The sequence below is a fragment of the Aulonocara stuartgranti genome, assembly GCF_965226115.1.
Source record: "Aulonocara stuartgranti genome assembly, chromosome: 11".
NCBI classification, from domain to species: domain Eukaryota; kingdom Metazoa; phylum Chordata; class Actinopteri; order Cichliformes; family Cichlidae; genus Aulonocara; species Aulonocara stuartgranti.
This window is the reverse complement of record NC_138947.1, coordinates 15,870,724-15,888,230: the sequence shown is the minus strand read 5'-3', so window position 1 is coordinate 15,888,230 and position 17,507 is coordinate 15,870,724. Positions and strand designations below refer to the sequence as shown.

At 42.6% G+C, this 17,507-nt stretch overlaps 1 protein-coding gene across 5 annotated transcripts in view; it reads right to left on the bottom strand.

Moving 5' to 3' along the window:
- cicb (capicua transcriptional repressor b) overlaps positions 1-10,941 on the bottom strand; it is a 45,804-nt gene extending 34,863 nt beyond the window's left edge. The window contains exons 1-3 of one of the 5 annotated variants that reach the window (XM_082550544.1): positions 10,801-10,898; positions 8,381-8,546; positions 6,329-6,427 (exon numbers count right to left, since the gene is read on the bottom strand). The gene's annotated coding sequence lies outside the window, so the exon portion shown is untranslated. Of the gene's footprint in view, positions 1-4,656; positions 5,351-6,328; positions 6,428-8,380; positions 8,547-10,800 lie in introns of those variants that run through there. The other 4 variants (XM_082550543.1, XM_082550545.1, XM_082550546.1 and 1 more) reach the window with 4 other exon arrangements.
- Positions 10,942-17,507: the final 6,566 nt, after the last annotated feature.

Below are 17,507 nucleotides of genomic sequence, written 5' to 3'. Positions count from 1 at the left end.
TGGGAACGAGCATTTATTTTTCCTGACTTTCATCGGGAGCTAGAAGCCTGGCAGTGGCCTGCGTGAGGTCACCCAACAACATGAAAGAGAGAAAGAGGCTGGAGCATGTGGCTCTTAGGATGTTTGCTCAGATAGGCCGTTCTTGTATAGTCACTGGGAATTTCCACTGTCATTCTAGCACTCGCTGGCCCCCCCTCTCTTTTTCTCTCCCCTCTCCCCCTTTCTCGATGTCTCAGTCTTTCACAGTCGTCTTTTGTCAATGTCACACTGATACTCACACACACACACACACACACACACTCACACACACACACACACACACACACACACACACACACACACACACACACATTTGTACAAAAAGACAATTTAATTGGAATAATCTGCCATGGCAAGATATGCCCAAAATGAGAGAAATTAAAAGGCTGGCACAGGATCAGGCACACTCACTGATGCAAGATTACAGGCTAAATACAATGGCACGCACAAACAGTCTCACACACACTCGTACGCAGACGTGCGTATATGTGCTCCTCTCGATCAAGCTCAGCAGCTCACAAACATGACCAAATGCCTGAATTCACACAAATAGATACAAACTTACACATACACATTCAGGCTTCCTGTGCTAGATGCTGGAAAAGTTTGTTACTCTCTCTCTCTCTCTCACACACACACACACACACACAAATAAGGTGACCTTTGTTGTTAACTATCTGTTTGCCAAAACAACACCCAATATGACACACATCAGTTCCACTTCCTGCAGCGCAGAAAAGCATCTCTTCCTGAATGACTAATAAACAACTTGAGTCTTTCACACACTCATCACTGACTCTGCATTTGGACCTCTGCCCTCAACACAAAACATTATTTATTGTACAAACAGGCTTTAATTTCCATTTATTCCACATTCTCGTAATTATGTTGCATATCGATGGACAGAAGTGAAATAATCACATCTTCATAATTTCCTCTGTAAATGCTGATACTGACGTTGGTTATTTCACTGCAAGGGTGCCACGTGTGAAGGTTAACACATGGACTGTAACTGCGAGGCTTCCTGCAGATGCAGATTGAGTATATCACTCTATTTATATCTTTGCATACTGTATTTACCATCAACTACAAAACTCTTCCTAAGTGTATGTAAAAGAAGTCGAGCACTGTTTATTTTATGCTTAAATTAAATGTTTCCAGACTTCTTCGATGTTTTCAGAGTAAACGTATCCCGATCTTTGACAGCTTCAAAGGGAAATTAATGCACCTTATTTATCAAAAATACTGTGCACTACACACCAGAAACAAAACCTAATAAAAAGGCGGTATAAGCAAACATACATTACTCACTCCCTAATTACTAAAAAGCTCTTTGTCGTTTTAAATTTTTCATTTAAAAAAACATTCATCCCAGAAAAAGAAAAAATCTCAGACTGCTGGAATGTTCCTTCCCAGGCCAAGTTTGCCCTTTATTAGACTAGACACGGATGCCTAGACTGGGAATGCTGGTCCAGTACAGATACTCTGGAGTACTGGAAAAGACAGGAAGGACTGAGGGCCAAATGGCTGACTGACTAGTTGGGTAAATGACTCGAGAGGATCTGATCTTAGCTCAGAAAAATGCGTTTGGTCATGCTAATGGCCCTCCAAAATGCTTTAGGCTTTGGCTGATAAGACAGTGGCAAGCATGTGTGTGTATTCACATTCTGTAACTTTTAAGGGACTCTACAGCTGAGCAGATTATGTGCAGTGAAGAGGAGTTTCAGCGTGGGACATAAGAGTTAGATATTTGGTGCAAGTTTGCAACGGGTGTATTTATTTATCATTGGGTTAAATTCTTCAAGCATGCTTGTACTCCACAAAATCTTATTTGAAATGTCCAGATGACACAAAAATGTTGCTAAAGACACCACAGATATGTTGAACTATGATTTTATTTGTAAAAAGAATATATACATTTATGCACGACGCATCTATAATTCCTGTGTTACCACATAAATAAATGAAAAAGAACGTTTCACATGTCCTAATCCCTTGCTGAAAGATCAAAAGCACCATACACACTGCGCGCTCAGCCGTGCACCCCCTAACCTGAAAATAACGGCAGACCTTTAACTCTTATTGTTTACTAGAGACTATCACAATACCAAAAAAACATGTCCAGAAACTCAGAACATCCCCTCCTGGGTGTTGCTTTTCAACATGAATTGTTAATCAAAAAATTAGGACTACAAAATATAATGCTGAATCTGGGTGAAGCAGAGAGAGAAGCTCGGTCATAATTTAGGTAATTCAAGAGGTCTCCACCTTCCAGCGTTAGAGCAGGTTAATAGCAGAATATGTGCTGGTCTGATCTAAAGCTGCTGTAAATCTTGAACAGACAGATAATCAGCGTCTCCACGGCGCTGGACTGGACTCCTCTAAACTGCAAAAAGCTGCTGTTTCTCCCAATAAACACACAGGAGCCCATAATGCACCCCTCCTCCTCCTCCAAACTTTACACACACACATTAAATGCTCTCTCAGGAATTCATCGTGCAGTCATGCATACCCTGTTAAAATCTCCCTTGGATCTATATATATTGTCACACAGTCATTGTGTCGTACAAGCACTTGTCCACACTGACGTATGCAGGAGGGGGGGAAAAAACAACAACAATAAGGATAAATAGGCTTTTACGAAATGAATTTGGAGATGAAAATTCTTCACTTTTTTTTGCAAAGAGAAAATTTAGTGAACAGTTTAAACATAGGTGCTACCAAGAACCCATTTCACACGCACACACACACACACACACACAAGGCATTTGTCGACATCATCTCAGTGTCAACACTACAAAATAAAATGAGTTGTACAGTGTTTATTACTGGAATATAAAATCCTAATAAACATCTGCCTTGATGCCAGTTTATTTCGGTCAGTCGTAGAGAATTTAGCCTATGCCCCAACACAACGTGGCACAAAACGTGTGTGTATGTGACATGTGGCATTAGAGCTACTTACACTACACTAATGTCAGAGTTTATACAGCGGTCTTCAGGTTGAGTCCACCTTGTTCAGCACTGCATTTGCACCGTATGTCAGTATGAGTGTACGTAGTTAGCAGGCGCGTGCGCACACACACACACACACACATACACACACTGCAGCTCATCCCTCTCCTCAAAGCATTTTATGGGTGTCTGTACGGGCGCAGGGGCTGCAGTGACGGGGACATACGCGGGAGAAGGAGGAACGTGTGATGATGATACTGAAGTGTGCCGTGGCCCTCGTACACTTCAGCGTGTTAGGGAGCCTTTTCCCTTAACTGGGTCACCGGGGAGAACACAGTCTCACATGAAACAGCACCAAAAAAAATACATTAAAAAAAGAAAAGAAGATAAATCTCTCTGCTGCTATGCACACTCATGCTGTGGTTTGTGAGCTCATGAGTGTGTGGGAAGTGATTTAACAGACAACTGACACAGAAAGAAAAATATGTTGTTAGGGTATTTTAAGTGTGTGTGTGTGTGTGCGTTATATACAGACGCATCCATTGTGAGGTAGCATGAATACCGGCAGCTGTTTAGCGGATGACATATCTGACTAATAAAGAAGAAACAACGAGAGCTGAAATTTGTGCATCCTGGCTCGTATTGATCAGCAAGGAAGGTTGGAGCATAGATCACAGGCGACTGGTCCTGTTTGGGACCAAATGGCAGAACTGCCAATGCCATATCAATGGCCAACAGCTCAACAAGCTATACAGCACCAGGGCCACACAAGTGCAACAATTAATAAATAAAAAAAAGAGGAAATCTGAACCTAAAATGTAAACACAATTCCTGCCACTGAAAAAATACCTAAAGACAAACATGACACAACTGTTAAAAACTGCCTAGTCAGAGATGTCAAGGTTGCATCGACACTGATTGCAGGATTGCTGTGCAAAAAAAGAAAAAAGTGTAGTGTTGGCGATGGAAGAGACGAGAAAACACGGTGTGCATCTTTTTTTTTAGCTGATCTCTGAGAGTACTACACAATGTCAAAGGAGTATTATGACTCGAGACAGTCAGGCGGTCTGTCGTGCTGCACGGTCCTCGGTAACAAACACAAACAACCGGTTTCAAGTGACGCTTTATTGTCCCCTTATAGACGGTCCCAAGTCTTCCTTATACAGCGATTCTTGGCATGCAAATACTCACTACAACGCCTGGAGTGCACGTATCCACTCCGGGGGAGGCTTCCTTTTAATGGTGCCAGTCACTCTAATTTAAAAAAAAAAAAACTTGGGAAAAAATAAATGAAGCAGAATCTTTTTCGTCTTGGTGTTTCGCTCTAGTAAGCAGCTCAGTAACGTTAGTAGTAGTGGTGGTTGTAGTAGTGGTAGTACGCAAACGGTAGCGGATACAGCACCCAAATAATGACACCGTGAGCCAGAGCGCAGGAAAACTGGGTGCAATTCGCTCTGTAGGTGTTATCCGTTTCCTCCTAAAGTGCGCTTTTTTAACACCGAGCGAGCCTGTTAGTAAACATTTGGGCTGCAGTGCCGCAAATAGGTCGGTTGTTTTTCTTTCTCGCTCTCTCTCTCTCTCTCTCTCTTTTTTTTACTACGCTAGCGCTGCTCCACGCAAAACTCGTAAACTAAGGTCAAGGAAAAAGTACTCCACACTAACCTCGCCGTTTTAACGGAGCTGAAACGGAGCTGAAATGTTCCGTGGGTGTCCGTGGGACTGCGGTAAAAACATTTCAGAAAGTTTTTAGGCTGTTACACCCCCCACACCCCTCCCCTTTCTCTCGATACTTCCTCGCGTTGTCACTCCATTTCTTCACACGGTAGCGGAACAACCGAACGACCGACCGTTGGCAGTTGGCTCTCGCGTCGTGGTAACTCGCAGCTCCTGAAAATGGAAAATTTAAGTCAGTTTAGCTTCACTGCCGTGTGCCAACTTAGTTTCAACTCACCCAAACAGAGCTTTTCACCACTGGCCAGAGAAAGATTTATGGTCTTATTTTGCCGATGAGGAGGCTCGCGTAACTCATGGTAACATCCCTCGGCTGTCGGCTGTGGTGGCTGTGCGGGCCGGACTCACTCTTTACTTTTCCTCCGCAAAACATGTCTTTCCCCCACAGAAACTCAAACAAGGATATAAAAAACTATCGCTCTTCTTTTCCACTACAGTCACAAAATGGTGAATGAACCACTAACAGCTGGGCAAGCCGACCAATGAGAGGTCGTTGACATGTACAGTAGCCAGTCAGCATCGGCGCCAGAGATCAGTGGGTGTGGCGGCCTGTCAAAGTCCACTTGACGGACTGGGGGGACTAGCGAATAGTGAAGTGGATGCTGAGCTAGACCGGTGTCCTGTCCCAAACTTTACAGTATCCAATAAGAGGATTGGGAACCATAGGAACAGCATGTGGGCGGGCCGAGAGGAGGGATCAAATGACCCAGAGCCAATAGAAAGGCACAAATGCCCCCTCCCGTTCTGAAAAGGAGTATGTTTACCATAATTGACAGCACAAGTGCCATCCCCGAGCAGACGGTGATAATGCATCAACTGTTTGTGCTCATCCACAAACAGTGTGGTGCAGCGGGAAAGTAGCGCCTCAGCGCGGCTTTACTCTCGCTGTTGGTCCCACATCGAAAATGTGTTTTTTCGCCTTTAATTATCATTATTATGTCATCGCTGCTCACAAAGAGTGAAAACGAAGGAGCACAGAAAACCAGTGCGCTGTTTTCAGAAAGTTAGTTTAGGAGCTGCTCAGATGTTTGTGTGGCGCAGCCGACGCAAACCGCTCTCCCTTTTTCTCTCAGCAACAGACGCTCACTTTCAGCGCCCTCAGCCAATCACAGCGCGGCTTCTGACGTCGGCACCCTCTCCGCCCTGCCCACTACTGTTAAAGTGAACGGGACTAGTACAGGCTGACGTCACTTCACCGGCAGTCTATTGGACAGGTGCGCGGCGTCTCGGGGCCAATGGTCGCGCGCGGCGGTGAAGTCATCACGAGTGTTGCCACCAGCTGGACTGTGGGGGCGTGGACTGGCGTAAACTCGGCTAACCCCGTATTTGCAACTTTGCAGGCAGTGGTGGTGGTGGTAATGGTGATAGTGATGCTGGTGGTGGAGATGAACCTGTGCACCGAGCACTGAAAGATGTTTGAGATGATAGCACGTGCCATCACTTTGAAGCATGGCACATTCTCTGTGACCTTTGACCTTCGCACAGAGGAAGGCAAATGCGGCTGCTTTACAAAAGATACAGTGGCATAATAGTAAACATTACATAATCCTCTGCTCTGTGTGTGTGTGTGTTTATGTGTGTGTGTAGTAAAGACCAGACTCACGCTGAGGCAGACAGCCCGTGCGAGCTCACGGGGGCGGCGCCCCCTGCTGGTGAGAGCGGGTCCACACGCCAGCTCGGCAATGAGTGGAAATGTGTAGACCTAAAAACAGAAGAAAGCGCTGATTGGCTGAGGGGAGCTATATGCTTTGTATGAGTATGACTAGTGTGCATTCGTGCGCGTGTGTGTAAGAAGAAAGACTGAAGGAAGGGTAGAGATAGTTTAAATGTTGGTTCAGACTGACATCTAGTGGCGATAGTTTAACACTGCAAGTGATGGCACAATTCACAATTACTATTATCTTCTTTCCCAAATTGGTGCTGCAGGCCCCACGTGACTTCCATTTTTGTCCTCCCACTTTCCAAATGAGTATCAAATACTGTCTTAATTTTCCTCATCTCTAAACAATCCAATGAACCAAGTAAACAACACTCTGGAAGTTATGAGTCATGTAAATGACTCATAAGCCTCATAAGGCAGAAAGCCACCGACCTCCACACTAAGAAATCGATCAAATGACAAAGCTTCTCCTTTGCAACTTTTATATGTGTATATTTTTTATACTTTTATTATTTTTTTTACTCTCATTATGTATTTCTGTCCACTCTCCCAGGGGATGTTTGGCAGCCAGACCTGCAGCTGATAACCAGTAAAGATGGAAGAGCTTCACACAGCTTATTATAGCTTATATAATTATAATAAAAAGTATGAATTATCTACATAAATACACATCATATAAAACTGTACTCACATAAGCTTTTATAAATTCACTCAATGTAAGGAAAATGATCAGAGACACTCTTTTTAAATGACTTCAGACATTTTCAAGCTGTAGATAGAGGGTACGCTGTTTCATACTAAGGAGCATGTAAAGTACTATTTTATAATCTTACATCAGGAGTTTTTCCTGGTTTGTTTTGGATTCCCCAGAAAAGCTTTAGACCAGCGCTTAAAGTAAAATCACCAGCTTTGGAAACACCAAGAACTTAGGATAAAAATGAAAGCTGATGATATTGACTACCGTGGCCTTGTCAAAGCCTTTTATCAAGTCAATAAAAAGAGGAGGGTGAAAGTGTGGTCATTCATCCACCCAAAAGCCCATTCTGAGCCAGGAAAAAGCACTGTATATGAATTAATAGAGAGGAAGGTAAACTAAATAAGATGAGGGCAGCACAGATTGGAAACACATGAGCTTTTAAGCTAGCTGTGCCGTCCAATAACACAAAGGCAGAACGTTTTTTTTTTTTTTCAAAGCACTGCAGATGTCTACATGCTGACCTGGACTACTGATGCCCTTCGACGCTCTGCTGATTAAAAAAGCAATGATGTTCAGAGGTTCATCTTTGACATATAAAGCTTCTGAGGGGCACATCTCCAGTGTTGCATACAGTTTGCCTGGAGTGACCCTGTGGAAGTGGTAATGGATCGAGCAGGCCACAAAGTCAGACCAACTCAATTCACATCTGCTGATGGCTAAGCTGACACCCTTTACCACCTGTTAACTCTCATTCAAATGCAGAGTTTCTGCACTCTGCATCACCTCCACCTCCATCTCCAACCCTCCTCTCGTGTTGTTCCTGTCTGCTTTGTTTTGTGGCGAGCTCTCTGACTTTACATGTTCTGTACGCCACTAGAGTGCATTTTACATTGAGGCAAAGTCTAAAAAAATGGAGAATATATATAAAAATGTCTGTAACGGCAGTTAATTCAACCCTTCTTTTATAAAGCTTCTGAATTAAAGGTCACTGACTAGTTCATTGCAGAACTGTTAACCACATGCCATGGTCTTCTTCGCTTGGTTGTTAAAGTACTTGCAATATGTACTCAGCCTTTTAACTTCACTCAGTCACTGAGTCGACCATGAACTCCTAAAGTTTGGCCAAGGCTGTGTCATGCAACAGGACAATGATCCCAAATACAGCAGAATCTCAATCCAGAATGAACTGTAAAAAAGAGTGGGCCAGAATTTGCTGTCACAGTGGCTCCGTCGCCCTGATATCCCCTTGTTTTGTTTTCAGGGTGCTTTTCATGTCTTTTTCCCTCATGCAATTGTACCTTGTTAGCAAGTCCCCCTTGTGTTGAATTCTTCTCCATAGGACCCTGACCTCTGACCCCTCACCCTTAACCCTCTCCCTGTGTGCTCATCACTTGGCTGTCAGTCAAACACCACAGACCCTCCTCTCCTGCTGGGCTCTGCTGTCAGACAACAGCAGGGGAAACACTGAGAGGGAAGAAAGAAGGAACATTAAGTGGAAAACTTTACTAGAGAGCAACGACTTAGTATACAAGTTGTATTTCTAAAATATTTGGTCCAAAACAGTAACTAGTTTATGGTTAACTCTTCCCATGTTGTGTGTTAAACAACACCAAACACATAGTCAGAATCACATCGCACTAATCTCTCGCCTCAGGGTTTAAAAGCAAGACACTCACATTAGCATAACCTCTGACCTGTGACCCTCACCTTGACCTTTCACCCACACATTCCTGCCCCATCAAACTCAGGACAGGAGATAAAGATAGAAATTTAAAAGGTTAAAAGCCTCTCAAACCAGCAGCTCTGCAGTCATGAGGACAGCAGGCTGCAATAAAAAATAACAATAAAACTCTGATATTATTATTCAGTAAAACTAAGTTTGGATTTATTCTACTATGAAGTTATGGCTTCAACTGACAGTAGACAATCCCAGCATGAGGATGGAGTCTTTACAACAACACAGGCTGAGCCACGATAGCAAAGTTTAGCATTATTAGCCATGTTAGCGGCATGGCTTCAAGGATTTTCATACTCTTGGCTCTGTGTGATCAGCCCAGAGTATAAAATGCTTTTATGGTCATCTCAGGAAGACAGTTCCACCCAATCCACCTAAGGTTAAAACCTTTTGTTAGTGAGGCTCGTCCAATCACAAAAAGTTGTCTCAAACTGAACACAGACTTAACGAGCGAGAAATTGAAGCAGCTTCTTTCAGACTGAGGATGAAGCAAAGGGCTGCCACAAGTCTAAATATGGATTATTTTGAACTATGAATCATGCAAAGCTAGTCTATTTGAGTGCAACTGTTTTTTATTTGATCTGTATACAAACACACAATGATGTGAGACAGCTGGGTGACGACGGACAGGTGAAGACAATCAAACAATGAAGAGGACATAACGCTTAACACATGGCACAAGACATGTTGCACCACCAAAGTAAAATAGCAAATAAACAACATCAAAGCAGAAACACGAGAATAAGATCAGAGGGAAAATGATGTGGAAACAAAATGTATACCAGAGAGAACTAAAGAAATTGCCAAAGGTAACAATTCTACAAGAACTCACTAAAAATGTAGACGTACAAAGTACAAATCCAAAAGACAAACTCTATAGAGAATTTAAAGAAAGTCAGAGGGTGTCGAGCGTAGGTCAGAAGGTAGAGCTGATCATCTACTAAATAAAATGGTTGGTGGTTCAGTCCAGCTGCTCCAGTCTGTATGCCGAAGTGTCATTGGGCAAGATAGTGAACCCCAAATTGTTCCTGTGGCATTCATGTGTGAATGTTACATATAAGCACTTAGGGATAGATAAAAGTGCTTGTACGAGTGTAAATGAGGCTCATAGCATAAAGTGCTTTGAGTGCTCAAGTAGAAGAGTGCTATATTAGAACCAATCCATTTAGCTAAGCTAGGTTTAGACTGGTAATTTTAATTGTGTGGGTTTATTAGGGCTACGGCAGTCTTACAGAAGTTCATTGTCTGAAAAACATTTAAAAGTATAGATGCTGTCAGGTTAGCTGAAAACACAGTCTGACCCACAGTAAATCACTTAGTGCTACATCAATGAGGAAAGATTTTCATACATCTTTAATAAATTCACCTAACACAAAAGCATGGAAGATGGTCTCCACCACTAAAAACACATCAAAACAAATCAGCTGGGAAGAGCTAAGTAGAAATTTTGGGTTATTATCGCCAAACAACTTATTTATGGACTGAATTTTCAATTATAGCAATTAAAAATGTATATATATATTATTATGGCCCTGCTACAGACTGGCCACCTGTCCAGGGTGTGCCCGGCCTCTCACCCTATGACAGCTGGGATAGGCTCCAGTGCCCCTGGATATATATTTTATTATTTAAAAAAAATATTTAAAACATTTCAAAATATTATTTTCAGTGGCAGAAATGAGCTTCCATACAGCCAAACTCTCTTGTACACACATAGTTTCACTTTTTAATTTCGTTTTTAGTTAACTTTAATAAACTTGATTGATGACCTGCAACTTTTTCATTAACTTAACAGTCAGTTAACTTTCCTCTAGCACTGTCATGACCCCCCAAAAATTAGCATTTAGCTGATACATTTAGCTAAAATGTCAGCTAAAGGCAGGATGTAAGCTAATTTAGATGCTGATAAAGCAGCTAGGTGGATTTCTTTTTTCAAATTAACCTGCAAACATGTTTTAATTCAATGTGTGGCCCTTTACTTACTTTCTTAAATTGATGCTGCCCACTCTGGTTCGCACCTACCTGGGGAACTGCTGACTTGCCTGTCCTCTAAGCTCCATTTTGTTTTAGGTGCTTTCTTGCATGTTAGCAATTAACATGCTAACCTGAGAAGGCTAATATTGTGAACAGTAGCCACACCATAACATAAATTCATGCAGACAAGTTTCCACGTCAAATAATTAATGTGAATGATTCACTAAAGTCAGGAAGACAACTGAAAAAGACAACTTTGATGAAAGGGGGGGTCCACATATAAAAATATCACATTAAGTATTTGGAGGACCGGGAGAAAATTTCATATAATTATGTTAGCCAAAATTCTGTCAAAAATATGGTTTAAGGCTGTTATTATTAGTTAGGGTTTGTTCCTGGACCATAGCAACTTGGTGGATAAACATTAAACTGGAAGATTGATCCTGTGTGAATTGATAAGTACGGCCAGAGTTCTTCTTATTCTTATAATGGTGTACAACCAACTCATTGCTGGCGGTCCTTCAGTTCCTCCAGTCATGATGTCCTTTTTTTAACTACTCTTTCTTTCTGATGACATGTTAGAAATGGGCGAGTCGTAGCTTGTTCTTATAATGCTTGTTCTTCGTTATTTGTCCTTCCGGCAACATTGTTGGTTGAGTTCTACCAAGACTAATTGGTTGGTCCTTGTTATTGATAAAATCTGTCTCGAGCACCACTTGTTCATTTCTGCAACTACAAGTGACCACAGAGAAAATCAAACTGTGTGCAAGTCTTCTTTCCAATAACAGATAAATGTCTTATTGCCATACCGTTGTGTTTCTCCTATTGATTTACAGTGTTATTTAGACACTTTTAATAGTTTATTTGCACTGTTCATATTGCTGCAGATAACTAACACTCAGGGGTTAAGTGAGCCGAGTGTGCTGGCCATTAATGTCAAATTAGTTCATTTGTCATGTCCTACAGTGACCGCATGGAGAAACCTGCTCAATAATAAGAAAATAATGACATCCCACAGCCACTCATACCCTCATTACATTGTTTTTTTTCTCATCCCTGTGATGCTTCATAATGCAGATGGAAAGTTGCGGTTGCACACTTCAGCATCCAGCTAGCTATAAAGAAAGAGGAGGAAAAACAGAGCAGGTACATTCAAATGCAACTTTTCAAGCAGCTCCACAACTATCAGCAAACACACAAACTGTTTCTCGGTTATTGCATGGATATAAAAACATTTTCTCCCTCTGGATGTTTTACTCTAACATGATCTTTGCTGCTGCAGGCATCTCCCAGATTTCCTTCAGATCCATGTTTCTCTCTCTCTTCTAATGTTCCTGGTTTTGCTAAAGCATTCTTACATAAGGGGCCCAGCGTCTTTGAATAGATTTGTACAACAAATTTGAGCACCCTTCACTTCGGGCCTCGAGGGAGGGAGTCTGTTACTGAAGGGATGGCAATGCTTTTTGTGTGCCGAGTGTCAGGAGAGGGCAGGTTTGTTCCTGTAGCTTAAAGAAGGAGGCAGCTCACGATGTCTAATAATATCTGATAAACGGTGCACTCAGACTCTGTCAGGTTAGGGATTTAGGGAGGTCATGGCAGTTCACAGTGGCATTAAACCCACAGATAAAACCAGCTTGAGATAAAGGAAACGTATAACAGTCTCTCTTATGTATAGGTTAATGCAGTAGTTCAAACGGCCACTGTATGCTGAAGCGATTTGCACCATGACCCCTCAAAGTGGCTGCAAAAGACACAGAAAGCGTATCAGAGTGTCTTTAAAGTCTGACAAGGTCGGCATCCATACGGGCTGCAGTATGGTGAACAGTAGGCCTTTGTGCTCTCCGCATTCTTGTTCACGGTAACGTTACACCGCTCAGCTGTTACTCAGGGCTCACGTCATGCCCCGGAGCTGAAGACAGGAGTCTCATGGAGAGGTGTCCTTGGACACACAGATTCCTCCCTGCATTAGAGAAAAGGTGAGGAAGACGAGACCAGCTGTGCACATTCAGTACGCCAACAACAATCTCAGCATTAACTGCCATCTTGTTACCTCAATTAAAGAGGTTATGTGATTAGTTTGATTCGGTCTGTTTGTTTGCACATAACTCAAACAATTAAGAAATGTACTTTATAGGGCATTAAACAAAATAAATTAGTGTTAATGTATGGCTTGTTTGGAAGAGTTACAACAGCTTAGGTTTGCAAAGTTGCATTTGCATAAAACGCAAGACTTCTGGAACAACGTCCAGATGAGAAGATGTTTGGTCATAATGTACAGCCGCGTTTGGATAAAGTCAAACACTGCATATCACCACGAACACTTCATACCAACTGTGAAGCACGGCGGCGGAGGGGTGGCGGTCTGGGCTTGATTTGCAGTCGCAGATCCTGGGCGCCTTGCTGTCACCAAGTTGACCATGAGCTCCTCTGTATGTCAAATACTCTAGAGTCAAATCTCTCTTACCAGCTAAATCTTGGCCACAATTTGGTCACACAGCATCTGACGACCTGTCTTAAAAGCCACAACATAACGTTTTAAGAGGGGCGTAACAAGAAGGACGATGATCCCGAGCACCGCAGACAGAAAGAAAAGAATCACAGGTGTGCTTAAATAATCAAAAATGTAGGCATATTTGTTGATTTAGTGGATAACAATGATGTGTCATGCTCACTGAGATCATTTATGAAAGGTAAAGAAGCCTGAAAAGAGAAAAAGCAGACAAATCCAGGCAAAAACTGATCTCTTGAATGTGTTCACCTGATAGTTATATACCAACAGTAATAAACAACGTGGATTAAATCAACAGAAATTCTTATAATGTGCATTTTAAGTATCCCAACAACAGGGGGAGACATTCAATCTGAAATGACCAAACACAGAGAGCACAGTGGAGCTGCTCTGTATTGGAGGCGAATACAAGTGAAGGTTAAAGTCTGTTTTTTACAAAGTCCATTCTTTCCTCTCACAAAGAGAAACTTTACAATGGTTTCTCGTTTGGGGTCAAATAGGTTAAACAGAAGTACTGGCGGGAAAGGAAGCTGAAAAAGGAAATTGAAGCACCAGAGCTTCAAACAAACCACATCAATGTGCGCTCACACATGTCTGTGTATCGTCACTGTGAAAGTGCCTCACTCCTGTGCGGTGCAGCTTTTCTCTGTACGGTGGAGGATGTGGTGAACTTACTAGCAGGCCTTCGTATGTTTAGTTACCGTACCATAACTCTCTCAGAGGATGCGACGGTCACGTGTGCACATTCAGAAAGGCTTCTTGTTGTGCAGCGTGTGCATAATGCACGGGCTGCGGTTACATGCGGAGGACGGAGCTGGCTCTGCACAGGTTTCCGCGAAAGCAGGCGTTCAGAGGAAGCGAAGGCAGGGGGATGTGGCACAGGTGAGCGAGCACATTGGTTCCTGTGGTGTCTCTCTCTTTCGTTCTCTCTCTCTCTATGGAGCACCTGGATGGCTGGTGTGTCGACAATGGAGGCCGGGATCATGCACAATCACACCTGCCGGGACCCTCACCAAGGTTACATAACTCACATGTCACACACTGACATACTTATGTGAGGCTTGCGTGGCAGTTGCTCCTTTAAAGCAACACTTGTTTTTAGTCGGCTCATGACCCTTAAGTGAAGCAACGTCTATGTGACACACCCTCCCGGGTTGAATACATCCTATTAACACTTCAGCTGAAGTGATTTCCTCCTCGAAGTCTGTGTTCGCTGAATAACTCAGAGCCAGAAGCTGTGAAACGTTTCACTCGAGCTAAAGATCAGAAGACATTTGCGCGGTTTCTTTATCTGACACACATGAACATCAGCGCTAAATGTACGGCCACAGACTCTTTATTAGGTATGCCTCCTCAACTGCACGTTCACACAAATATCTGCTCAGCCAATCACATTTCAGAGTTCAGTGTATGCAGATGTGTAGACATGGCCAAGATGACCTACTTGAGTTCAAACAGAATGAGGGCTTTTCCCCATCACCCATGTTTACAGAGACTGCTCTGAAAAAGATCAAACATCCTGTGAGCAGCTGTTTTCTGGACCAAAATGACTTCTTGACATCAGAGTTCAGAAGAGAATGCCCAGACTGCTGCAGAAGAGCATCTCTGAATGGACAGGACGTTGAAGCTGGAAGCAGATGGTCTGCTGCAGCACTGGGTGCCCCTCCTGTACGAGAAGCTGAGGCTGCAATCCTCACAGGATCAGCGAAACCAGACAGCAGAAGATTGTAAAACTGTTGTCTGGTTTTGGTATGCCATGGAGATATAAAGCAGTTCTGAAGGCAAAAGGGTGTCCAAACCAAATACTTGTATTACCAAGGGTGACGTTTATTAAAAAAATCTGCAAAGAAACTGGAGAAGTGACATCATGGAGCAGAACTGCAGATTGAGGTTAGTGCTGGCAACGGGATCCCACCATAGTCTGAACACTGGTGGTGCTGGTGGAGGATGATGCTTGATTAAAATTTTGTGAATGAGCTCAACAAATTTAAAGAATGGGTCCTCAGAGAATGCAGGCAGGTAGACTGTTGGACAGAAGTACGGTGCATGAGCCGTGACTGACGGCGTGGGAAAACAGATGTGATGAAGAAAATAGAGCGGCAAGAATAGCCCATGCAGAGGAGTATAAGAGAACTGATCTTCCTTATTGAACTTAATTATAGAGTCCCACGATTCAACAGGTGTAAACAGTTTTTAAGATACTGGTGCAACAACAGCAGCAGCTCTAATAAGAGCCCTCACACAGCAGAATGAGAGGTTTCTGTTCACTCTCAGGGCTCGCGTTGCTCTGTAGGCTGCATCTTCACCATAAGAGTCAAAGGAACAGAAGGTCTCTGAGGTTTTAGTCCTACTAAAACAAAAAATAAAAATGTTGTTGAGTTTCTGTAATTCCTTCTTTTCAGTTCATTCAGCTCTATATTGCAATCTGTGCTGTGAGGGGATCGCATCACAGCCACTGCGGTCCTGGATATCTCCCAACATGCTACAAGTTTCCGGATGTTGCACTTCTTAGTACAAAAAGGAGCTTTATTGACTAAAATAAATTTGAACAAAGAACGCACAAGACTAAACTGGCAGGAGAATCTTATAATCCAACAGGGGAATTAAAAGTAAAGTCCATTAACTCGACTGAAGCATGGAGAAGGAAAAAAAGAAGGAGGAGAGCTGGGAGAACAGGTGGGAAAATAAGGAAGCGCAACCAGACGATTTGAGAAATGCATGAGGTTTGAACAATGAGACACAGGAGGGAGAAATCAGTGATCAATAGGTGAGGACGGCCACACTGGAGAAAAATGAGAGGCTGGCTTTTAAAAGTGAACAGGAGACATTTATGTCTTAATGGATCCTCATTTATCCAGGTGAGGAAATCCCACAAAGTTGATTCTGTTGATCTGGACGTTGGAGTAGAGACTAAAGAAGTAACTTGGTTTGAGTGACAAAACATTTCGTCCAATGAAAGCTTTAAGTCCAGATGAATAGAATCAAATTCCTGGAGTGACACAATGACAGACGAAGAAACACTCAGGTCACCAGAAACACCCAAAACTCAACAAAAACCTGGGATCATGACACAATAATTACTCATAACATTAGATTAAAATAAGGTTTTAACCTCCTTTAGGTTTAATAAAAGCTGCATTTTCAGCTGTTCATTCAGTTCCTTTGCTGCAAAATACAAAAAAAGTTGGACGCCTTCAAATAAACGTCCCCCTGCTGACATCGGAGAGGTGCTGATCCAGATTTAGAGAGATTATTGGGGGATAAAGGCACTTCTTAACTTCCCCATGGATTTTATTCTTTCAAAGAAATACAAAGATTTAAGGTTAAAACTGAGTTGTTTGGGTTTTCATCAGGAAAAACACATGATCACCTAATGAAAAAAACAATATGCCAAAGATAAAAATGACTTTCAAAATAGTCTGCAGCAGAGATTTAAATGTGGATTTCAGGAACGAGCTTCAGGCTTTGACCCACAACATCCAATGTGCAACTAAATCATGTTCTGTAACCTAATTTACGGCTTTTATACTCTCTTTTGCTTTTTTAAACTAAAGTTTAGGAAGTGTTTGGGCTGTTGATTGCCCACCTCATTAAAAATCTAAGAAGGCCATTTAAGGGCAGCAACTCCTCACCATCACTTCCACAGCTTATCCTCGTCTTCCTCCTCCCCACAGACAAAATTGCCCGTAAGTGTGCTTAAGACCAGGCAGCTGCTGACGTCATGGTTAAAGGTACCCGGGTGATCGAGAGCATTATGTGGGTGAATGGGCAGCAGCACGCAGACAAAGTGCTTCCATAATGACGGCTAAATGTTTAACCTGAGAAGCTTCTGCAGCACAGCGGCCGTGTGTGTGTGTTTGTTACATCCACTTAGCTAACAGAGACCAGGTCAAGGCAAAGATGGACTTTTCCTCTATAACTGTTAAATTCAATGAAGAAGATTCATTGTTTTAAAAGAAGAATGTGAGAGTGAATTTACCCCATGTATGAAATTTGTGTGAATGTACAGTTAGCTCCGTAAGGATTTGGACACCACCGCAGTGGATTTAGAATTAAACCATCTAGACATGATTGAAATGCAGCCATCCAATTATTTTTTACTTGGTCTGCCACAAAGTGTTAGGCCATGTAAAAGCACAGTGGGGTCAGCGGATGCTGAGGCTGATAGTTCTCAGAGGTCACCGACTTTCTGCAGAGTCAATCGCTA